We start from the raw sequence: 21,223 nt of genomic DNA, 5'->3' as shown, positions 1-21,223 counted from the left end.
AAAATGCCCAACGGGCGTGCACTATGTATGCTGCTCGGTATCCTGGACGACATCATCCAAGTGTCCGGACCGTTCGCCGGATAGTTACGTTGTTTAAGGAAACAGGAAGTGTTCAGCCCCATGTGAAACGTCAACCACGACTTGCAACAAATGATGATGCCCAAGTAGGTGTTTTAGCTGCTGTCGTGGCTAATTCGCACATCAGTAGCAGACAAATTGCGCTAGAATCGGGAATCTCAAAAACGTCGATATTGAGAATGCTACATCAACATCGATTGCACCCGTACCAATTTCTATGCACCAGGAATTGCATGGCGACGACTTTGAACGTCGTGTACAGTTCTGCCACCGGACACAAGAGAAATTACGCGACGATGACAGATTTTTTGCACACGTTCTATTTAGCGACGAAGCGTCATTCACCAGCAGCGGTAACGTAAACCGGCATAATATGCACTATTGGGCAACAGAAAATCCACGATGGCTGCGACAAGTGGAACGTCAGTGACCCTGGCGGGTTAATGTATGGTGCAGCATTATGGGAGGAAGGATAATTGGCCCCCATTTTATCGATGGCAATCTAAATAGACCAATGTATGCTGATTTCCTACGTAATGTTCTACCAATGTTACTACAAGATGTTTCACTGCATGACAGAATGGCAATGTACTTACAACATGATGGATGTCCGGCACATAGCTCGCGTGCGGTTGAAGCGGTATTGAATAGCATATTTCATGACAGGTGGATTGGCCCGCACGTTCACTGGATCTGACGTCCCCGGATTTTTTTCTGTGGGGAAAGTTGAAGGATATCTACCATCGTGATCCACCGACAAAGCCTGACAACATGCGTCAGCGCATTGTCAATGCATGTGCGAACATTACGGAAGACGAACTACTCGCTGCTGAGAGGAATGTCGTTACTCGTATTGCCAAATGCATTGAGGTTGACGGACATCATTTTGAGCATTTATTGCATTAATGGGGTATTTACAGGTAATCACGCTGTAACAGCATGCGTTCTCAGAAATGATAGGTTCACAAAGGTACATGTATCACATTGGAACAACCGAAATAAAATGTTCAAACATACCTACGTTCTGTATTTTAATTTAAAAAACCTACCTGTAACCAACTGTTCGTCTAAAATTGTGAGCCATATATTTGTGACAATGGTTCAAATGGCTCTGAGCACTATGGGACTTAAATTCTGAGGTCATCAGTCCCCTAGAACTTAGAACTACTTAAACCTAACTAACCTAAGGACATGACACACATCCATGCCCGAGGCAGGATTCGAACCTGCGACCGTAGCGGTCGCGCGGTTCCAGACTGTAGCGCCTGGAACCGCTCGGCCACTCCAGCCGGCAGTTGTGACTATTACAGCGCCATCTATCACAAAGCGAAAAAAGTGATCCAACTAAGACATTCATATTTCTTTACGTACTACACTAATATGTAATAAAAATGGGGGTTCCTATTTTTAAAAACAACGCAGTTGATATCCGTTTGACCTATGGCAGCGCCATCTAGAGGGCCAACCATAGCGCCATCTGGTTTCCCCCTTCAAGCTAGACAAGTTTCTATCTTTGTAGTTTTTTCTTTTGACGCTTATTTCGTGAGATATTTGGCTCGGTCACGATCAATAGACCATCCTGTATATCTTACCAGGCCTGGTAACAACGATAAGCATGAACACCACTAATGCACTCTGGTGGCCACTCTAATTGTCACAGAGAGTCAAGACTGCAATCATTTATAAAACCGCCGATGGCGTGTACGTGTACGAATTTACATTGACATCCGACCATGTCGCCTGGGTGCTTGACTTTCTTTGTCAGGCAATGTATATCGATCAGGGCGTGTAGAGAGGCATACAGACTGTCGCCTTTCTCTCGCTCAACATACAAATGGAACAGAAAAGAAAACTGATAATATTATGACATTGTACTCTCCACGATGCACTGTACAGTGGCCTACAGAGTATTTATGTAGATGTAGATATAAAATGTACGCTACGGTGGAGTGTTGATCTTGAGAAGGTAGAAGCCGACTCGGGCCGAACATTCACTGCAGCCATTTTAAAGCTGCCACTGGAAAATATATTTAGTTTGAGCAAGGTTTTTGTGCTGCGGAGCGCGCGGAAACTGTGGGCCGTGGGCAGAGCAGGCGTGTCGGAGACGAATGAGCCGCAGCCACCGCCACCGCTAATGAATATTTCATTCACACCGCCGGCTGTCGTCAAATTAGCGAACTGCGCTCTTCAGAATGTTAACGCCGGTCAAAGGCCGCAAACCTGTAAAGAAACTCTTTGAGAGTTCCACGGTGAAGCCATTTCACTGTCTTCCTAAGTGAAGGTAGCCGTCACCTGGGAAACGAGTGCCTTCTTCTCCGTGTACGTGCGCATTTGACCAATCTCACTTGAAACTCCATTCGGAATTCGTTCATAGAATCATCTTTGTAGCACTATCTGACGTATGCCTTGCACAGGTTTTCCCTTTTACCAGGATTTATGGTGTTGTAATATTCCCCCGTATTTGCATATGAAATCATAGATAGCTAAAGCTCCTTCGTAATATGAAGCCAGTTATTCAGAGATAGCTGCAAATTTCGTTACATAAAGAAATCGGTGTAAGCCAAAGTTTGCAATATCTAATAAATATGCGCAATGTTCGAACAACTTATACTTCTAATACCTCAGGTACACAGTTGATATGCCACCTTTGGTGGGAGATGCAGTCTTTTTTTTCAGTTTAAATGTCTTTCAAAGTATTGTTTCAACCAGATGACACGTACCGGACAGCTATTGTTTTACCCTTCGCAGGGTAAACAACAATACAATCTTTTTTTGCTCTTATAAAACACTGGCGTCTACCCCTCTGACAAATAAAAACGATTTGATTTGTTTTTTTATTGGCCCATGTTTTCCCCTACGGACATTCAAGTCTTTTCCACTGTAAGAATTGACCCACAAAATCAGCCGGTCTACTTTTAAAATACTGTTGAGTATTTCGTTTCTGGGGTTGATTTTATTCAGTATTTGTCAAATGGGGAAGCCATCTGACACAAAGTTTTCTTATAAGTCATTGTTCATGTGAAATGTTCCACAATCATTTTTCTGACATACCTGTGGCTACATCTATTTCGCCTCTCGTGACAGTGTAATTTACCTGTAGGTTTTCTTCTGTTGTTGCGACTTTGGGACAATGTTTACGTGCATATATTTCAAGACAAGTAAGTTCGTAATGTAATGAAGTTAACCAATTCCTAACTGTTGAAAATGAAGGAGCACACTACTCTTGTCGGAACGATATATGTGCATGTCGTCTGGTCTACACAAAGCCGTACATGTCGGAGGTATAACTTTCACCGTACAGGTTGGCTTGTTTTATTCTTCCGAATCGTGAAACAATTTGTCAAATAAAACGGTATTTATTCGTTCGCTCCATAACTCAGCATAAACAACAAACTTTCGTTTCTCGCATACGGTTGTAGATACATCGTAAGGAATTTCTCACGTGTCGTTGTCTGTAATTTGCCAGACTTGGTGCGTACCACATATACAGGGCAATTATAATTAAAGTTAAACTTTCAAACCGCTGTAGAAATAGCATCACTGGTCTGAATGACGTCAAATTGCAAAGGAATATTATCGGAGAATGGGGAAAACGTATGGCAGAAGAAAAATAAATAGTTATAATATGTAGCAATAGATGGCGCTGTAAGCTTCATAATTTAGCAGTGGTCGACTACAAATGACAAATGAATCATACTACAATGTCTAAGGTGTACGTCGGACGTTAAACAACTTGTACTGCTCAGTGTGCATGGGTGTACAGGTGTGATACTGTTAGTTATGCAAGCCCATCCGCCACGCCAAGGTCATATCACATCGGATGGGAAAAATCAGTTTTAATTTTCCTGAGGCCAAAAACTAAGTAAAAAGCATCATTCAAATTGGTTTTAATTATCCTGAGGCCAAAAACCGCATAAAAAGCAGCAATCAAAATCATATCGGATTATTAATTTCAATGTGACTGGCGCAAAACATGTTCAATGTGTAGTCCACCGTTTTCTGCAACAAGTTGAAATCGAGAAACAGAATGTTCCACAACTGATCGAAGTGTTTCCGAGGTCACGTTCAGAATGTGTTGCGCAATACGTGCCTTCAATGCAGCTAAGTTTGCAGTCGGAACACTGAACACAACATCTTGCAGATAGGCCCACAGCCAGAAGTCCCACTCATTAAGATCAGGTGGTCGGGACGGCCGGACTATAGGGAAATGGCGGCTGATAACTCTAGCATTTCCGAAATAGCGCTTCCGGAGCTGCTTAACTGGATTTGCAATGTGCGGAGGTGCGCCATCTTCCATAAAAATGATACCATCCGCACATCCACGGTGTTGGAGAGTTGGAATGGCGTGTTTGCGCGAAAGATACTCATAGTGCTTACCAGTGACGGTACAGGTAACAGAACCGGAAGCACCTGTCTCTTTGAAAAAATGTGACCCTATAGGGACTGGTTGATTTGCGTGTGGATTTTCCGTTGCCCACATTCGACAATTCTGTGTATTGACATATCCTGTCAGATGAAAGTCTGTCCACTAAATCTTCCATGGCCACTCATTGTCCACTTCCATGTGAGCAAGAAATTCTAAAGCAGAGGTCTCTGTTGCTGGCAGCTCAACAGGAAGCAACTAGTGCACATGGGTAATTTTGAATGGACAGCAAAGAAGGATGTTTGGTAGGATTTTACGCACCGTGCTCACGGGTATGTCCAATGTTCGGGCAATTCTTTGTGCACTACACGTTTTCACACCACCACTCGTCTCCTCCGGCATTGCTGTGGCCTCTGCCTCCACTCACCTAGAATCAACTCGTTTCCTCCTTCTGCCAGGTTGCACACCAAAAGAACCCGTCTTTTCCAATTTCCGAATCATTTTCTCCAGACCCGCGGCAGTCTTCAGACCAACGCCTTTTTTCAAACCGTTCAGTGTACGGAACTTCTGCAGAGCGACGTATGCACCGTCATCATTCTTGTAATACAGCTTTCCAAGCAGAGCGCGATCCTGCATGAATAGTTTATTAGCTGATACCCTCGATACAGCGAAGAGACTTGTCAGTTAAAAAAGCAAGCCTTCCGGACCAGATAGTACACAATCTGGATTCCTTTCGGAGTATACTAATGAAACCGACACAATTTTTGCTATCATATACCACCGCTCGCTCGACGACAGATCCGTACCTAAAGACTGGAAAGTTTCACAGATCACACAAATACCCAAGGAAAGAAACAGAGCCGGCAGGTGTGGCCGAGCGGTTCTAGGCGCTACAGTCTGGAACCGCGCGACCGCTACGGTCGCAGGTTCGAATCCTGCCTCGGGCATGGATGTTTGTGATGTCCTTAGGTTAGTTAGGTTTCAGTAGTTCTAAGTTCTAGGGGACTGATGATCTCAGATGTTAAGTCGCATATTGCCATTTGAACCATTTAAAAGACACAGAAGTAATTCGCTGGAGTACAGGCCAATATCATCGACGTCGATTTACTCCAGGATTAAGGAACGTCTGCTATATGTGCCAACGTTATGAAATAACTCGAAGAAAACCATCGACATATAACCAGCACAGATTCAAAACATATCTTTCTTTTGTAATACAACTGGATCTTTAGTCACATGACTTGGGGTGCTATCGATAGGTTATCTCAAGTTGATTCCGTATTTCTAGATTTCCAGAAGACTCTTGACACCGTTGCTCATTATCAGTAATCATAGTGTGTGGAGTATCGTCTTACTTATAATACTGTATTCGTGATTCTCCGTCAGAAAGGACACAGTTCATTGTAATTGACGAAAAAGTCAGCTGATGTGACCGAAATGATATCTGGGTTTCCCCAAATAAGTGTTGTTGGCCCTCTGCTCTTCTTATTTATTTATTTATCAGATTACGTAGGAACGTGCGAGCCACCGCCACATTGTCATGGAGCGAGTAAGTATACATTCTACAAAAATACTTATTAGAAAATTTGTAAACAAAAAATTAATGTACTCTGGTTAATGCTCTGGTGGTGATAGCCACTAGTAAAACGTTCTCTGGTATCAAACCGTGTGAATTGGTTGGTTGCCCACGAGATTTCGACAGAGATCTCCTCTGGCTTTGTCAAGTGGTTGACTGCCATGTGAATGTCACTGCCGTGCTTACATAGGCGCACCGTCACCAGTGACGTCAATGGCGCCCAGTCCTTCATCATATGTAGCAATGTTTTGGTAGCACGACCGCCGCACCCGCTTCAACTCCCCAATCACAGGATCCCAGGCCGTACTCAGCTGCAATCCACCGTCTTTATTGAGGCTGTTGTACGGTATTTTGACCTCTATTGCTTCATTTATTACACTATCCCAGAGGCTTTTGATCCGTTTGATAATAGAAGTATCGTCAAATACAGTTCGGTGTCGTTTTCCAGTGCCTGCTCCGCTACAAATGATTTTTTCGGGATAGTATAGGCAGAAACACCTTTCATGGTCTATGCGGCAGTGTTCAATAGTGCGTACAGTCTGACCGGCATAAAATTGCCCATACCCAGGCGGTGTTTTGTATATTCCAGGAGTTCTGAGGCCTACATCGTCTTTCACAGGTTTCATTAGTTGTCAGGTCTTTGCTGGGGCCCTGAAGACTGTGTCGATTTCATGTTTCTTCTGGAGCCGACTAATCTTCCTTGTTATTGAGCCACAAAACCGTAAAAACGTAACCTTCTTCATGTCTTCTTCGGAGGCATGCTTTCGCGGCTTAGATGCATCTAAGATCTCTGCCGAAAGCTCGTGCGCAGTTTTCCACTTGAAATGGCTTGAAACCCGAGAATATTTTACTAAGCAATTAAAGAATTAATAAAACGCGAAAAACTGACTATACGAATAAATAACACATATCAGAGAAAATTTTTCCACTACTGTGAGGAACGCCTGTACTACATAGGAGTGTGCCATAAGGAAACCTTTCAACTTGCATTGGAATACTCCGTGTTTGTCATTACTATTTTCAGTTCTGTTGGAAGCCCACTGAAAATGAAACCCGTTGAATAGTGGAAACCATTCAGCACATTGCTTAAGGAAGTGTTATCCAAGAGCATATCGTTTCTCCATCTAGCGTTCTCTGAACGAATGTTGCAGTTTCTTCTGAATGAATCAGTATTGCTAGCAACAAGTTCTATGATGAAATAGATGTACACGGATGGAAGCGTACGAATTCCAGGATGTCTGAACAACGGACTACATAATGTTCCCGAACTGACACCACAGATTAGACTGACCGACCTTTTCTGAGCCAAGAGCATTCTTCGTGAGTGCACAGAGCTATTCCAAAATATAACCACACAATACAGAAATGAGTTAAAACAGGGAAAGTAGCAAGCCTTCACGTTTCAGATTCTGATTCAAATGGCTCTGAGCACTATGGGACTTAACATCTATGGTCATCAGTCCCCTCGAACTTAGAACTACTTAAATCTAAATAACCTAAGGACATCACACAACACCCAGTCATCACGAGGCAGAGAAAATCCCTGACCCCGCCGTGAATCGAACCCGGGAACCCGGGCGCGGGAAGCGAGAACGCTACCGCACGACCATCAGATTCTGATGCAGTGCAGATCATTCTTATAATGAAGATAGCAGCATTGAGTTTCTGCAAAAAGTCTTGAAAGTGATAAACCCAAGCAAACGTTCCATCTAATCTCAGTCCTAATAATTTAAAACGGTCGACTTCGCCGACTGTTTGACCACCTAGGGACAATAAAATTTCATTTTCACTAGAGTTCCACGTCTCAAATAGTATGCATTGCGTTTTGCAACAGTTAACATTCTGGAGTAATGCTACGCTATATGGTATCCTTACCAGTTGGGACAGACGGACAACACCGAAAAAATTAAAGAAGGGCAGCATCTTTTTTCTAAAACCCTCATGCTCACATTACTATTTACCCTGTTAGATACATTGTTCATATTACGTTTCAGGTCGTTTACAGTAATACTTGTGTCATCTGCAAACAGAACAATTTTGTGTCATCTGTCAGGAACAGTGACAGATCTTTGACATACTGTATATCAAGAAAAACAATGGACCCAGAACAGAATCCCGTGGCACCTCCAATATACTTGGCCCATTCACATTCAGACTTCTTCCTTGTTTGTTGACACGTTTTAGGAGACAATATTCGAAGGTCTCTTAGCTTGTTTGCAGATGATGATCCCGTCTTCTACCTGGTGAAGAAGATCAAAATGAATTGTAAAGTTATTTAGACAAAGTAAGGTAGCAATTAACCCTAAACAATAAAATGTATGATGACCTCGACATTGGTACGAAAAAAAATGGTTAAATTTCGGTTATACCAGAAATAACACAAACTGAAAGGTTGTAGATTCAACTAAATCCCAGGAGCTACACTTACAAACAACTTAAATTGGAACCATCATATAGAAAATGTTATGGGGAAACCCAACCAAAGACTGCATTTTATTGACAGAACACTTAGAAGATGCAACAAAGAGACTGCCTCACTACGCTTGGCCGGCCGCGGTGGTCTAGCGGTTCTAGGCGCGCAGTCCGGAACCGCGCGGCTGCTACGGTCGCAGGTTCGAATCCTGCCTCGGGCATGGATGTGTGTGATGTCCTTAGGTTAGTTAGGTTTAAGTAGTTCTAAGTTCTAGGGGACTGATGACCACAGATGTTAAGTCCCATAGTGCTCAGAGCCATTTGAACCATTTGCCATCACTACGCTTGTCTGTCCTCTTCTGGAGTAATGCTATGCGTTATGGTATCCTTATCAGTTGGTACCGACGGACAACACCGAAAAAGCTTAAAGAAGGGCAGCATGTTTTGTATTATTTCGAAACAAGGGAGAGAGTGTCATGGGTATGATAAGTGAGTTGGGATGGTAACTATTATAGGAAAGGCGTTTTTCGGAATTGTGAGATATTTTCATGATATTTCAGTCATCATTTTTCGCCTGTGAATGCCAAAATACAGGGTGCTTCAAAAAGAATAATCGTATTACAAAGTATTATTTTGTCCAAACTATCGATCGCTGCGCCTCGGCTCGGCTATTGGAGAAAGAAATACATAGTCTAGTTTATATTAATAGTCGCTAGATGTCAGTTGTCTTCTGTTTTTCTTGGTAACCGTCATATATTTAAAATGGCTACTCCACAGCAGAAATCATTTTGTGTTCTCTAGTTTGCGAAGTGCAATTCCGTGATTACAGTGCAAAGACGTCCGTCCCCGGTAGCTGAGTGGTCAGTGCGACAAAATGTCAATCCTAAGGGCCCGGGTTCGATTCCCGGCCGGGTCGGAGATTTTCTCCGCTCAGGGACTGGGTGTTGTGATGTCCTAATCATCATCATTTCATCCCCATCGACGCACAAGTCGCCGAAGTGGCGTCAACTCGAAAGACTTGCACCCGGCGAACGGTCTACCCGACGAGAGACCCTAGTCACATGGCGTTTACTTTTGTTTAGTGCAAAGACGATTCAGGCTGATCCTCCGAGTGGGTGGAACATTCGCAGATAGTATCGACAGTTTCTAGATACAGGATGTGTATGTAAAGGAAAGAGTCCTGGCCGCCCTCGTGTTCCTGAAGAAAATGTCGCACTGCTTTCCAAAGTATCTCGCTATGTTACAAAACTGGTTGTTTCCAAGGCTGGATGAAGACAACTTCATTTTTCAACACGACGTGGCACCCCCTCACTGGAGTCGCCATGTGCGTGAATATCTGAATGAAACTCTACCGAACCGTTGGATTGGTCGTCAAGGAACTGGCGACTTAGCATATCTCAGCTGGGCTCCACGGCCACCAGATTTTGACAACCTCTGACCTCTTCCTGTGGGGTTTCTTTAAAGACAACGTTTATGTACCACCACTCCCACAGAACCTCGAAGAGTTGAAGAACAGGATCCGTACTGCCATAACATCAGTGACAAAGGACATGCTTGTCCGAGTATCGATGTGATGTTCTTCTTGTCGCTGATGGAGGACATATTGAACATCTGTAATCTGAACTTGAGACGTTCGTAAATATATGAGTAAATTTTCTTATTCGTATGTCTTAAAGTTTAATAAATACATGCATTCGAAATCCGTATATTCTTTTTGAAACACCCTGTATTTTTTTGACTCCCGCCTACATAGTCAGAAATGATCATCGTGAGCCGGCCAGTGTGGCCGAGCGGTTCTAGGCGCTACAGTCTGGAATCGCGCGACCACTACGGTCGCAGGTTCAAATTCTGCCTCGGGCATGGATGTGTGTGATGTCCTTAGGTTAGTTAGGTTTAAGTAGTTCTAAGTTCTAGGCGGCTGATGACCTCAGAAGTTAAGTCCCATAGTGCTCAGATCCATTTGAACCATTTGATCATCGTGATAAAATCCGTTTTCGTACGGAAAGATTTAGTTCTTTATTCTTGCCACGCACTCTTTGAGAGTGAAACGAGCGAGAAATAGTCAAAAAATGGTTCGATGAACCCTCTGACAACCGTTTAAATAAGAATTGCGTCGTAAACTTGGAGATGTAGATGTAAATTTGCTATAGTATAAATGATAATTTGATTCATAAGACAGTTCGTGATGCTGACGTAGGTTACAGTAGAAGGAGCTGTCTCTAATGAAGATAAGGTGCGGGGACAGTTCTGGATAGTTTTCAGTGGGTTAGGGCGTTTACAAGCAGATTGACGGCAGCAACCTGTGATGGATTGGCCTGAGAGCTTTAGATGGTACTGCGCGTCTTCGATTCTGATTGGCAGTCTGGTGGCAACACTGTCGATGGCCATATTGAAGTGCAGCAATATGTTTTTATTTTGTACTGAATAATAATAAACAAACATGACGTGGCCATTTTGGTATTACTCATCCGGTTCAAATCACTTTATACATGTGAAGTCGTGCACCGCAAGCCTGTACAAAATGATAGATATGCGTATGGGAGTTGAGAATTTGAGAGGGTACTGAATAGCGCCTCGACTTTGCGCCTAGAACTAAATCTCAAGTGTTTCATGTAGTTTTCGACTAAATTGATCTCTGCCATTGGCGTATACTGCGACTAAAGTCCAGACTACGGTTTTCCATGCTTCACGCGTCCAAGGGACATGCGGTGCGTTGAGTCAAATGTATGTTCTGTCAGGTCATTCTGGATGGAACGGTTATTTACAGGTTGTTGTTGTTCAGCACTGAACTGACAAGTGATTTGTTCCACTGTAGCGCTTCTTTCCACCCTTAAAATCCAAGATAGTAGATTGCGGCACCTGACATAAACACGTTGTTGCCCATTGCAGTTTACTCTCGAGGTGGCTGTATTGAGGCGCTAATGATACACCCTCGATACGTTGGCCCGTGAAAAGTCCAGTTCCTGCACGATGGAAATGGGGAGGCCCATGTTTCTGTTACCCATGCTCTGGCCGCGATCAAAAGAATGGGTATGCTACGTCTTACCCGTTCTACAATAAAATGGTTCAAATGGCTCTGAGCACCATGGGACTTAACATCTAAGGTCATCAGTCCCCTAGAACTTAGAACTACTTAAACCTAACTAACCTAAGGACATCACACATCCATGCCCGAGGCAGGATTCGAACCTGCGACCGTAGCGGTCTCGCGGTTCCAGACTGAAGCACCTAGAACCGCTCGGGTACACCGGCCGGCTCCCGTTCTACACTTGCGTAACACAGACGACCAGTAAAACGAAGAAGGGCTGACGACATCGCACATCTCGTGAAACGCGTAGCTTCTCCATTCGCCCTGACGTCAGGAGAATTCTCTCTGCCTCCGATACAGCAGCTGTAATTCAGTTTCTCATGAGTGTGTTAATAACTAGTGAATTATCCACATGTGTAAAAACAAAGTTAAACTGAAGGCCTAATCAAAATCGCAAAACTGACGGATATAGCATCAGCGTAATTTTCGGTATTCGCACAGCCGGGATTCTTCACGCACTAAAAAACCAGCAACAATTAAACATTCATCAGCATTCTCGTTCGACAACACTATTTGCACACAGTCATTCTGACAAGACTTATTCACAGTTTAATGTTTTCCCATCCACATTACGCCCAAACTGAAGCACTGGCCGTTTGAATGCGGATGCTTCATTTTTCGTAAAAATGAAATGTGGTGTGTATTTTTCGCTAGCGTGTATGATCTTCCACAAACGCTTATTTCTTTAATCAGTCACCTTTTAAACTCGATTCCTCTAGGCAGATTAATGTTTGTGAAAGATTCTTTGCTAACACATAAGCCCAGCGCTTTAGAAGAAAGTTCTGAAGTTTCCGCAGTGTCAGTACTTCCCATAATCTGAATACCATTCCAGAAACTGATATGTAACAGCGCATGTAGTACTATACGTATAATAAATCGAACAATTATACCTTACTTCCTCTTTGGAATGTCTTTCCTTCTGTAATATGCACATCCTAGAAGGATGATGTGTCGTTTTTCCCAACTTCAATGGCACGGTTTCTTAATACTTATCGTTAATAAAGTTAATGATATTAATTGCAAGTTGTCACGCCTCACCGCGAAGACAGTCTCCGCGATCACCTTCCATGTTTACAAAGCGAGTTATTCGTGGGGAATGGGCTTCTAATCGTCCAGATATTAATTTACCGCAATTTCTCTGAAACACTTTAGGCTAATATAAACCCGCCAGGGTAACCGAGTGCGCTAACGTGCTGCTTCCTGGACTCGGGTAGGCGCGCCGGCCCCGGATCGAATCCGCCCGGCGGATTAACGATGAGGGCCGGTGTGCCGACCAGCCTGGATGTGGTTTCTAGGCTGTTTTCCACATCCCGCTAGGTGAATACCGGGCTGGTCCCCACGTTCCGCCTCAGTTACACGCGTCGCAGACATTTGAAACACGTTCGCACTATTTCACGATTTACACTAGATGCAGACAGCTGGGGTATACTGATTCCATCCCTGAGGGTACGGGGTGGCAGCAGGAAGGACATCCGGCCATCCCTAAAACTAACCTTGCCAAATCCGTTCTAACCACGCCGACCCTGCGATCGCTGCGGGACATTGGCGTAAGCGAAATAAATAAAGAAGAAAGACTTTAGGCTAATATCATGGTAACTGCTAGCAAATCGAAACATACGATTTCTGTATTTTCTCAGAAACACTTTAACCTAATGTCGTTGTGGTCCCTAAGGCATACAAAGAAACATTTTCTGCAGTTTCTCGTAACACTTTAAGTGAACTCCGAAGTGCTTCCTAGGTTATCCAAATACACATGTTATCTAGTTTCTCAGAAACACTCCGCGGTAACGTCGTCCAATTATACATTTTCTGTAGTTTCTCAGAAATACTTCACAGACTAAAACAAAGGTGGTTTATAGGCCATCAAGGTATGTATTTCCGTTATTTTCCCTCAATCACTTAAACTGAAAGCTGGGATGGTCCCTCTGAATAACACACCACCAATTTGCTTCTCCATTCTTGTATTACCAAGCTAATGCACGAGGGACGTTAAACTGTCATATTATTCTACCAGTGAACGTTTAATATTATCAGCACAGTAAACGTAGCTCACGTCACGCTTTCGCCACCGCGATACAGAATGCTCAAGTGGAGCTAGAACAGTTTCTATTAGCCCCCTAGCATCGGAAACGCCACTGCACTGTGCGTCTGACCTCAAAATTCCTACGTCACAATGACGGAGTGCCTACATTACGGAAACGGCATATTTTCCGTACGTACTCGACATGCTTTTGTTTCTTCCGTCATTTTTGAGCTGCTATTCGTCGAGGTTCCACATGGGAGCTCTTGCGTAATATGGGCCAATCCATTAACGGCGAATACATGACCCGTGAACGTCGAAAGGCGTAGAAAATCTTCCGTAACGTTGTGCTGTTTCGCGCTAGCGTGCTGAAATGTGTAAAAATAAGGCAATAAAAGCGTGGAATGGTTCCCCTGGAAGAGCTCCAACAGCATCCTTAAGTCAACCACTGAAAGTATAACGGCCTGACTTTGAGCACGTGAGACTGTGGCATTCTTTTGTTTAAGTACGGGTGCCCTGTATTCATCGCATGAGTTATTCTCTAAATGTGAACATTGCAGTTTCAATTCTGTTATTTTTTACCCTGCACTCGGACTGTGTTTGCATAGAGGTAAAGAGGAAGGGGCCTGATCGTCGTTTTTGCTGTAAGGACTAAAAAATTAGTTAAAGTCAGTCAATGATGACAAGCTTCCTGCCCTGTATGTGAGCCTATTGCTCTACTTTCTTGACTAAAAAATCCTTCGCCTTCGTCATTAACGTCTTCTTTTCCAATATTGTCGTTTCAGAATGTAATTACTGAGATGTGATTCTAGGGGAACCTTACCAAAACGATATTAGCAAAAAAGGTATTCGCCTCCAATTTCTGTGCTTTAAAAAAAGTATCATTAAAGAGAATATGGTTTGCGAATCCCACATGTCTATAAATTTTAGGAATTCTACTGCAATAGCCTTGAGTGTTGTCGTCCGTTTATTATGTGTACCTAAACAACATTTAAAGTAACAGACTGAACGGAGTCAACAGACAGAAGCGATGGACTGCCAAATAATGATCTCCGTTTCTAGGCTGCGTTCGCAGAGGGGGTTTATGAGGTGCCAGATGCCTCTGATTATATCAAGTTCGCTCGCTGACAAAATGCTAGGAAATTATACGTTGGAAGACAACTGTTACTAATCCTGAGAATTAATTAATTTTTCACATAAATTACGATTATTTGATGTTTAAGTACGCACAGAGTTATTTACAATTTTTTTCGCATTTATTGAGTAGTATTTGATACTGGGTTTATAATATTAGTTTATACTTGGACATAAATTTTGTGAGCTAAACATTCTTCAAGTCACGTGGATCATAGACTAGACAGTAGTTATCCCTTCTCTCCTCCACGTATCTTTTTCCCTCTCTCTGTGCGTTGTGTTAATTCTTTACCTTTTCGTAAGAGTTGTTTTGAAAAATTACTTAGAATCTAACAATAGTTATTTTTCTCGAGTGGTTCCTAATCTCTGTCAGGTCAGCTTAGTTTCTTTCTGTAATTAATTAATTAAGGAAATCAGTCTCAAAGTTCGCGTTCGAATTACTTACTAGGTAGTAACACGCCCAACACAACTACACGCCAGACACAACATACAACCCCGATGAGCTCCACTGTCGTTTTCAGTATCTTTCCTTTTTTGATTCTACGAGCCCATTGATTGCACATTCCTATACTAGAGTTTGGCTATTTGTAATCCCAGAGAGCTTTCATTTAAAAAAAAAATCACATTTTATGTCTTTTTCCTTTCTCATGTTTTGCCTTTATTGGCTGGAGATTCAGGAGACCATTGATAATTAATTAATAACGTATGAAGTTTCATTATTTGATTCAGTATTTATTTTTGATCTGTAGGAAAGAGTAATAAAATCTAATAAGACAGTAATTCTCGCTTTTCATTCTATTGCCTACCTGACCTTTAACACCTATGTTGTTCACACTGAAGTATGAAGGAAGCTCTGTAGTTAAGATTCTGAACTTGTTTGTCAATACAGAAGTAGATTTTCCGCTGTTCCCCAGATTATTTCAGGCGAAAATAGCTCCTTGAAAACAGCCGTAGCTTTTTTTAAATTTTTATTTCTTTTAGTAGCGTGCTTCGTTTCCAAGAGGTTTTGCAGAAACTAGACAGTACTTTCTCTGAAATAAACAAAGCTGACTGCGTGTCGAGTCGTGTTATTCCTTTCGTCTGAGTGTCCGGTCATACCTTCAAGAAAAGTGACACATTCATCTTCAAGTTTAAGTGCCACATGTGCAGTTTTAGGGCTGTAATGCATTTTGATGCCAACTGTTCGGATTTGCTTGTGGTGTAATCTTATTTTATTGTGGTGCATGAATGTGTTGTCTGTTTCACAGCACTACCGGCAGTAGCAATGGATCTTTTTAGTTTTCGTTAAAAAAACTGTAATACTGACAGCAGAATTTTGAGCACATTCTAAAACGGTAAATCAGGATGGAAGCAGGTAAACAGTAATCTGCAAAACAGGGTGTCTGACGCAAGCTACAAAAAGAAGAATGGTCGAGAACAATGGTTCGAGAGCGCGATCCGCTCAGTTAACTTAGCGTGACACTGAGTAAATCACGACGACAAAGTTAGTCGGAGCTTCCTACGCAGCTAGCATACACAGAAACTGCAATAAATATAAATAAAATAAGATTAGCCGTAAGCTGATACAATCTAGTAGCTTATCTCGCGCAGACAAAGCGAACGTGAGTAAAGTCTACTACTCAATAAAATTGCGGAACATGTAGTAGGAGGATAAATAGCGAGCTATAATCACATGCCACTCAAGAAATTTCCCGAACGATCTAGGTTCAGCTACATAATTATAAGTTGCAAAGGCCGTCTTAAATTGATAATAGACTGACCGTGGTAAATGTATTGAAATCAGATTTTTATATAAAAAAGAAACATTTACAGGTGGCCCAGAGAAATGTGTGTGTGTGTGTGTGTGTGTGTGTGCGCGCACGCGCGTGTGTTCTTTTCGAGAACATCGTTGTGTGAAGCAAAAATTTTGTGCGGGTTTGTGATTATCTATTGAAGGGAGGGAGATTATAGTTTAAGGTCCCATCGACTAATAGATCATTAGAGACGGAATCATTCGTTGAGATGCCTCATATCGCACAATGACTAACGAATTATTGCACATATGGTTTCTGTGAACTTTCAGATAGTAATAACATTAGTCTTTTCATCTATACGACTGTTAAGCCTTGCTACAGATCAAGTTACTACAAATACGTATTCGTATCCTTCTGAAGGCCAAAACATGCCCATTCGCGGAGTAAGCTACCTGGTGATTATAGGCCATTACAGATTTTAATGACATGAAATTTTGCCCTTTAATACCTACCATCCGGAGCTTTATATAGCAATTACGATGCAAGGGTCTAAATCTACTGAACATTACTGCTGCGTGACGTAAACGTATAATTAGTTCAATCTCTAAACTCTTATTTGTATAGTAATGATAGGGAGTCGTTGTTAACAAGATCTTGACGCAAGGGTGCAAACTAAGCACTGCTTATCCCACTTTCTCTCCTTACTGACACTTGCTCGCCGCTCGTAAATTTGACATAAGTAGCAAACACTACTACTAAAGATCCGAACACGTGACGGAACAATCTTAAGTATTGTCAAACATGTTGGAATTCCCGATTTCCCTTATAAATGCAATCCTCTCTCAACTACTCTTCCAGAAAACTACTGATAGAATATGTAGTATGTGAGGATTTTTGGGCTCAGTGTCGTTCAACTGGCAAAGAACTTATATTTTCATGTAAAATCTGAGTCGGTAGAAAAAAGTTCGAGGCCACATGTGGAGTTTTTATATCTTAATCATATACAATCATTTTCTTTCTCTCTAAGGAAAAAAATAAAAAATAACGTATTTCATACCTACCGATCGACCTGGCGTTATGGTTAAGAGAGAGGACTTGCGTTCGAGAGGAACCGAAGCACGAACTGTAATCCACAGAACAAGGGAAGGAGAGAAATGAGCTGAATTGATCGTACGGCATTAATGATCGGGAGTCTCCATCTGAGGAACTTAAGCCGCCGACTTGCAGGTCTTTTTAGTTGACGCCATATTTGGCGACTAGTGTGTCGATGACGATGAAATGATGATGAGGACAACACAACACAAAGTCCCCGTGTGGAGAAAATCTTCGAGCCGGCCGGGAATCGAATCCGGGCCCGCTGCATAGCAGTCGGAATAAGTAAGAGAACCGGAAGAAAAGAGTACGTGAGGGAGAGAAAGTGTGTGTGTGTGTGTGTGTGTGTGTGTGTGTGTGTGTGTGTGTGTGGAACAAATTTTGGTCTTTGTTACGTATTTTTGAAGCTAGAATGGTTATTTGCATCCTTGTATATTTTTTTTTTACTATAGGTAAACTAGTTTTGACAGTAGTGGAGCGAGACGAGGAACAGTGCTACAAATACCAGAAGGTGGCATACCGACTTAACTTTATCTGCAGAGCTTCACTGTTATTATGCAGTTGAGATTCTGAGGTGACTGTTAAACCAGGTAACGATACCGAAGTTGTATGTTGAAACAGACTCTTTGCATTCAGCAGTATTTGGCATATTTAGTCTGAATATCTTGTGATACTTTCAATATCTTCATTCCTACTGACTTTTGTTAGTTATGCTTGTACTCATAACCTTTTATTTTGTTCGGCAGAAATTCTGAAGATGAGCTGCATCTGAAACGCTACGGTATAGTTGTTTTTTAAACAACAACAACAGACCAGTTTCTATTAAGTGACCCATGTAGCAGTGAAATAAGGTGTATACTCAGTTCTAAGGACTTGACATACTTGGATTTCGAAACCGCTTATTAATGTAGAAGATCTCCCTTTGCCCTTATACAAATTCTTTTAGAAACTATGAGCACACGTAACTCTTTCCAAATTTTTTAATGGATTCGCATTTTGCTAATCTGAATTGACACCAGCTGCTTACGATAAATGGAAATTTGTGCTGTACCGGGACTCCAACACAGATCTCCCGCCTATTCTGAGCGGTCACATTAACCACTTCTTTCCCTTGATCTCATCAAGTTCGTGATTGTTCGTTCTATGTGTTCGGGGCGGACGTCCCATGACCCTTGCTCAAGTTCAACGTCGTTCCATTAACTCTACGCTACCGTGCCGGCTACTTGGACTAACCGAGCACGTCTCCAGGGCAGATCCAGACTTCCATATGTCACGGAGTGCAACGTTATGTGAAGATGCAGACACTGTATACACACAGACATAGTATCCATCAATGATTATCTATGCATCGACAGGCTAAAATAACTGTGATACATTTGTTCCTCTCTGTGCGGCAAACGCCACATGTGCGAGCATAAGGGTTGTGGACTGGATGACATGTAGAACTTTGGATCGCTCCTGCAGACTTGCTCTGGTAGCCCAAGTGGTTCAGGCGACCGCTGGCGATAAGTGGGAAATCTGGGATCGAGTCCCAGTACAGCTCAAATTTGCATGTGTAGTAATCAGCTGGCGTCGATTCGGATTCGCAAATTGCGTATCCATTTCGTAGTATTTACCACAACTGTAATCATCAAACTGAGTCTCTTCCTTCACGCCGGCCGGTGTGGCCGAGCTGTTCTAGGCGCTTCAGTCTGAAACCGCGCGACCGCTACGGTCACAGGTTCGAATCCTGCCTCAGGCATGGATGTGTGTGATGTCCTTAGGTTAGTTAGGTTTAAGTAGGTGTAAGTTCTAAGGGACTGATCACCTCAGATGTTAAGTCCCATAGCGCTCAGATCCATTTGAACCATTTTTTTCTTCCTTTACACATGTATTCAGGTCTGAAGGAAATTGTAATATGAAGATACAGACACGGTATAATCACAGACATTGTAACCAACAATGATCTTTCTAATTGGTACGTCATTGGCTAGATAATCGGAGCTAAAGGGAGCAGACTATTACACTACTGGCCATTAAAATTGCTACACCAAAAAGGAATGCAGATGATAAACGGGTATTCATTGGACAAATATATTATACTAGAACTGACATGTGATTACATTTTCACGCAGTTTGGATGCATAGATCCTGAGAAATCAGTACCCAGAACAACCACCTCTGGCTGTAAAAACGGCCTTGATACGCCTGGGCATTGAGTCAAACAGAGCTTGGATGGCGTGTACAGGTACAGCTGCCCATGCAGCTTCAACACGTTACCACAGTTCATCAAGAGTAGTGACTGGCGTATTGTGACAAACCAGTTCTTGGCCACCATTAAACAGACGTTTTCAATTGGTCAGAGATCTAGAGAATGTGCTGGCCAGGGCAGCACTCGAACATTTTCTGTATCCAGAAAGTCCCGTACAGGACCTGCAACATGCGGTCGTGCATTATCCTGCTGAAATGTAGGGTTTCGCAGGGATCGAATGAAGGGTAGAGCTACGGATCGTAACACATTTGAAATGTAACGTCCACTGTTGAAAGTGCCGTCAATGCGAGCAAGAGGTCACCGAGACGTGTAACCAATGGCACCCCATACCATCACGCCGAGTGATACGCCAGTATGGCGATGACGAATACACGCTTCCAATGTACGTCCCCCCCCCCCCCCATGAGCGATGGACCTTGCCGTTGGTGGGGAGGCTTGCGTGTCTCAGCGATACAGATAGCCGTACCATAGGTGCAACCACAACGGAGGGGTATCTGTTGAGAGGCCAGACAAACATGTGGTTCCTGAAGAGGGGCAGCAGCCTTTTCAGTAGTTGCAGGGGCAACAGTCAGGATGACTGACTGATCTGGCTTTGTAACGATAACCAAAACGGCCTTGCTGTGCTGGTACTGCGAACGGCTGAAAGCAAGGGGAAACTACGGCATTAATTTTTCCCGAGGCATGCAGCTTTACTGTATGATTAAATGATGATGGCGTCCTCTTGGGTAAAATATTCCGGAGGTAAAATAGTCCCCCATTCGGATCTCCGGGCGGGGACTACTCAAGAGGATGTCGTTATCAGGAGAAAGAAAACTGGCGTTCTACGGATCGGAGCGTGGAATGTCAGGTCCCTTAATCGGGCAGGTAGGTTAGAAAATTTAAAAAGGAAAATGGATAGGTTAAAATTAGATATAGTGGGAATTAGTGAAGTTCGGTGGCAGGAGGAACAAGACTTCTGGTCAGGTGAATACAGGGTTATAAACACAGAGTCAAATAGGGGTAATGCAGGAGTACGTTTAATAATAAATAGGAAAATAGGAATGCGGGTAAGCTACTACAAACAGCATAGTGAACGCATTATTGTGGCCAAGATAGATACGAAGCCCACACCTACTACAGCAGTACAAGTTTATATGCCAACTAGCTCTGCAGACGACGAAGAAATTAATAAATGTATGAGGAAATAAAAGAAATTATTCAGATAGTGAAGGGAGACGAAAATTTAATAGTCATGGGTGACTGGAATTCGAGTGTAGGAAAAGGGAGAGAAGGAAACGTAGTAGGTGAATATGGATTAGGGCTAAGAAATGAAAGAGGAAGCCGCCTGGTAGAATTTTGCACAGAGCACAACTTAATCATAGCTAACACTTGGTTTAAGAATCATGATAGAAGGTTGTATACATGGAAGAACCCTGGAGATACTAAAAGGTGTGAGATAGATTATTTAATGGTAAGACAGAGATTTAGGAACCAGGT

This window comes from Schistocerca cancellata, chromosome 4, assembly GCF_023864275.1.
Source record: "Schistocerca cancellata isolate TAMUIC-IGC-003103 chromosome 4, iqSchCanc2.1, whole genome shotgun sequence".
In the NCBI taxonomy this organism is placed as follows: domain Eukaryota; kingdom Metazoa; phylum Arthropoda; class Insecta; order Orthoptera; family Acrididae; genus Schistocerca; species Schistocerca cancellata.
This window is presented reverse-complemented; position numbering follows the sequence as displayed.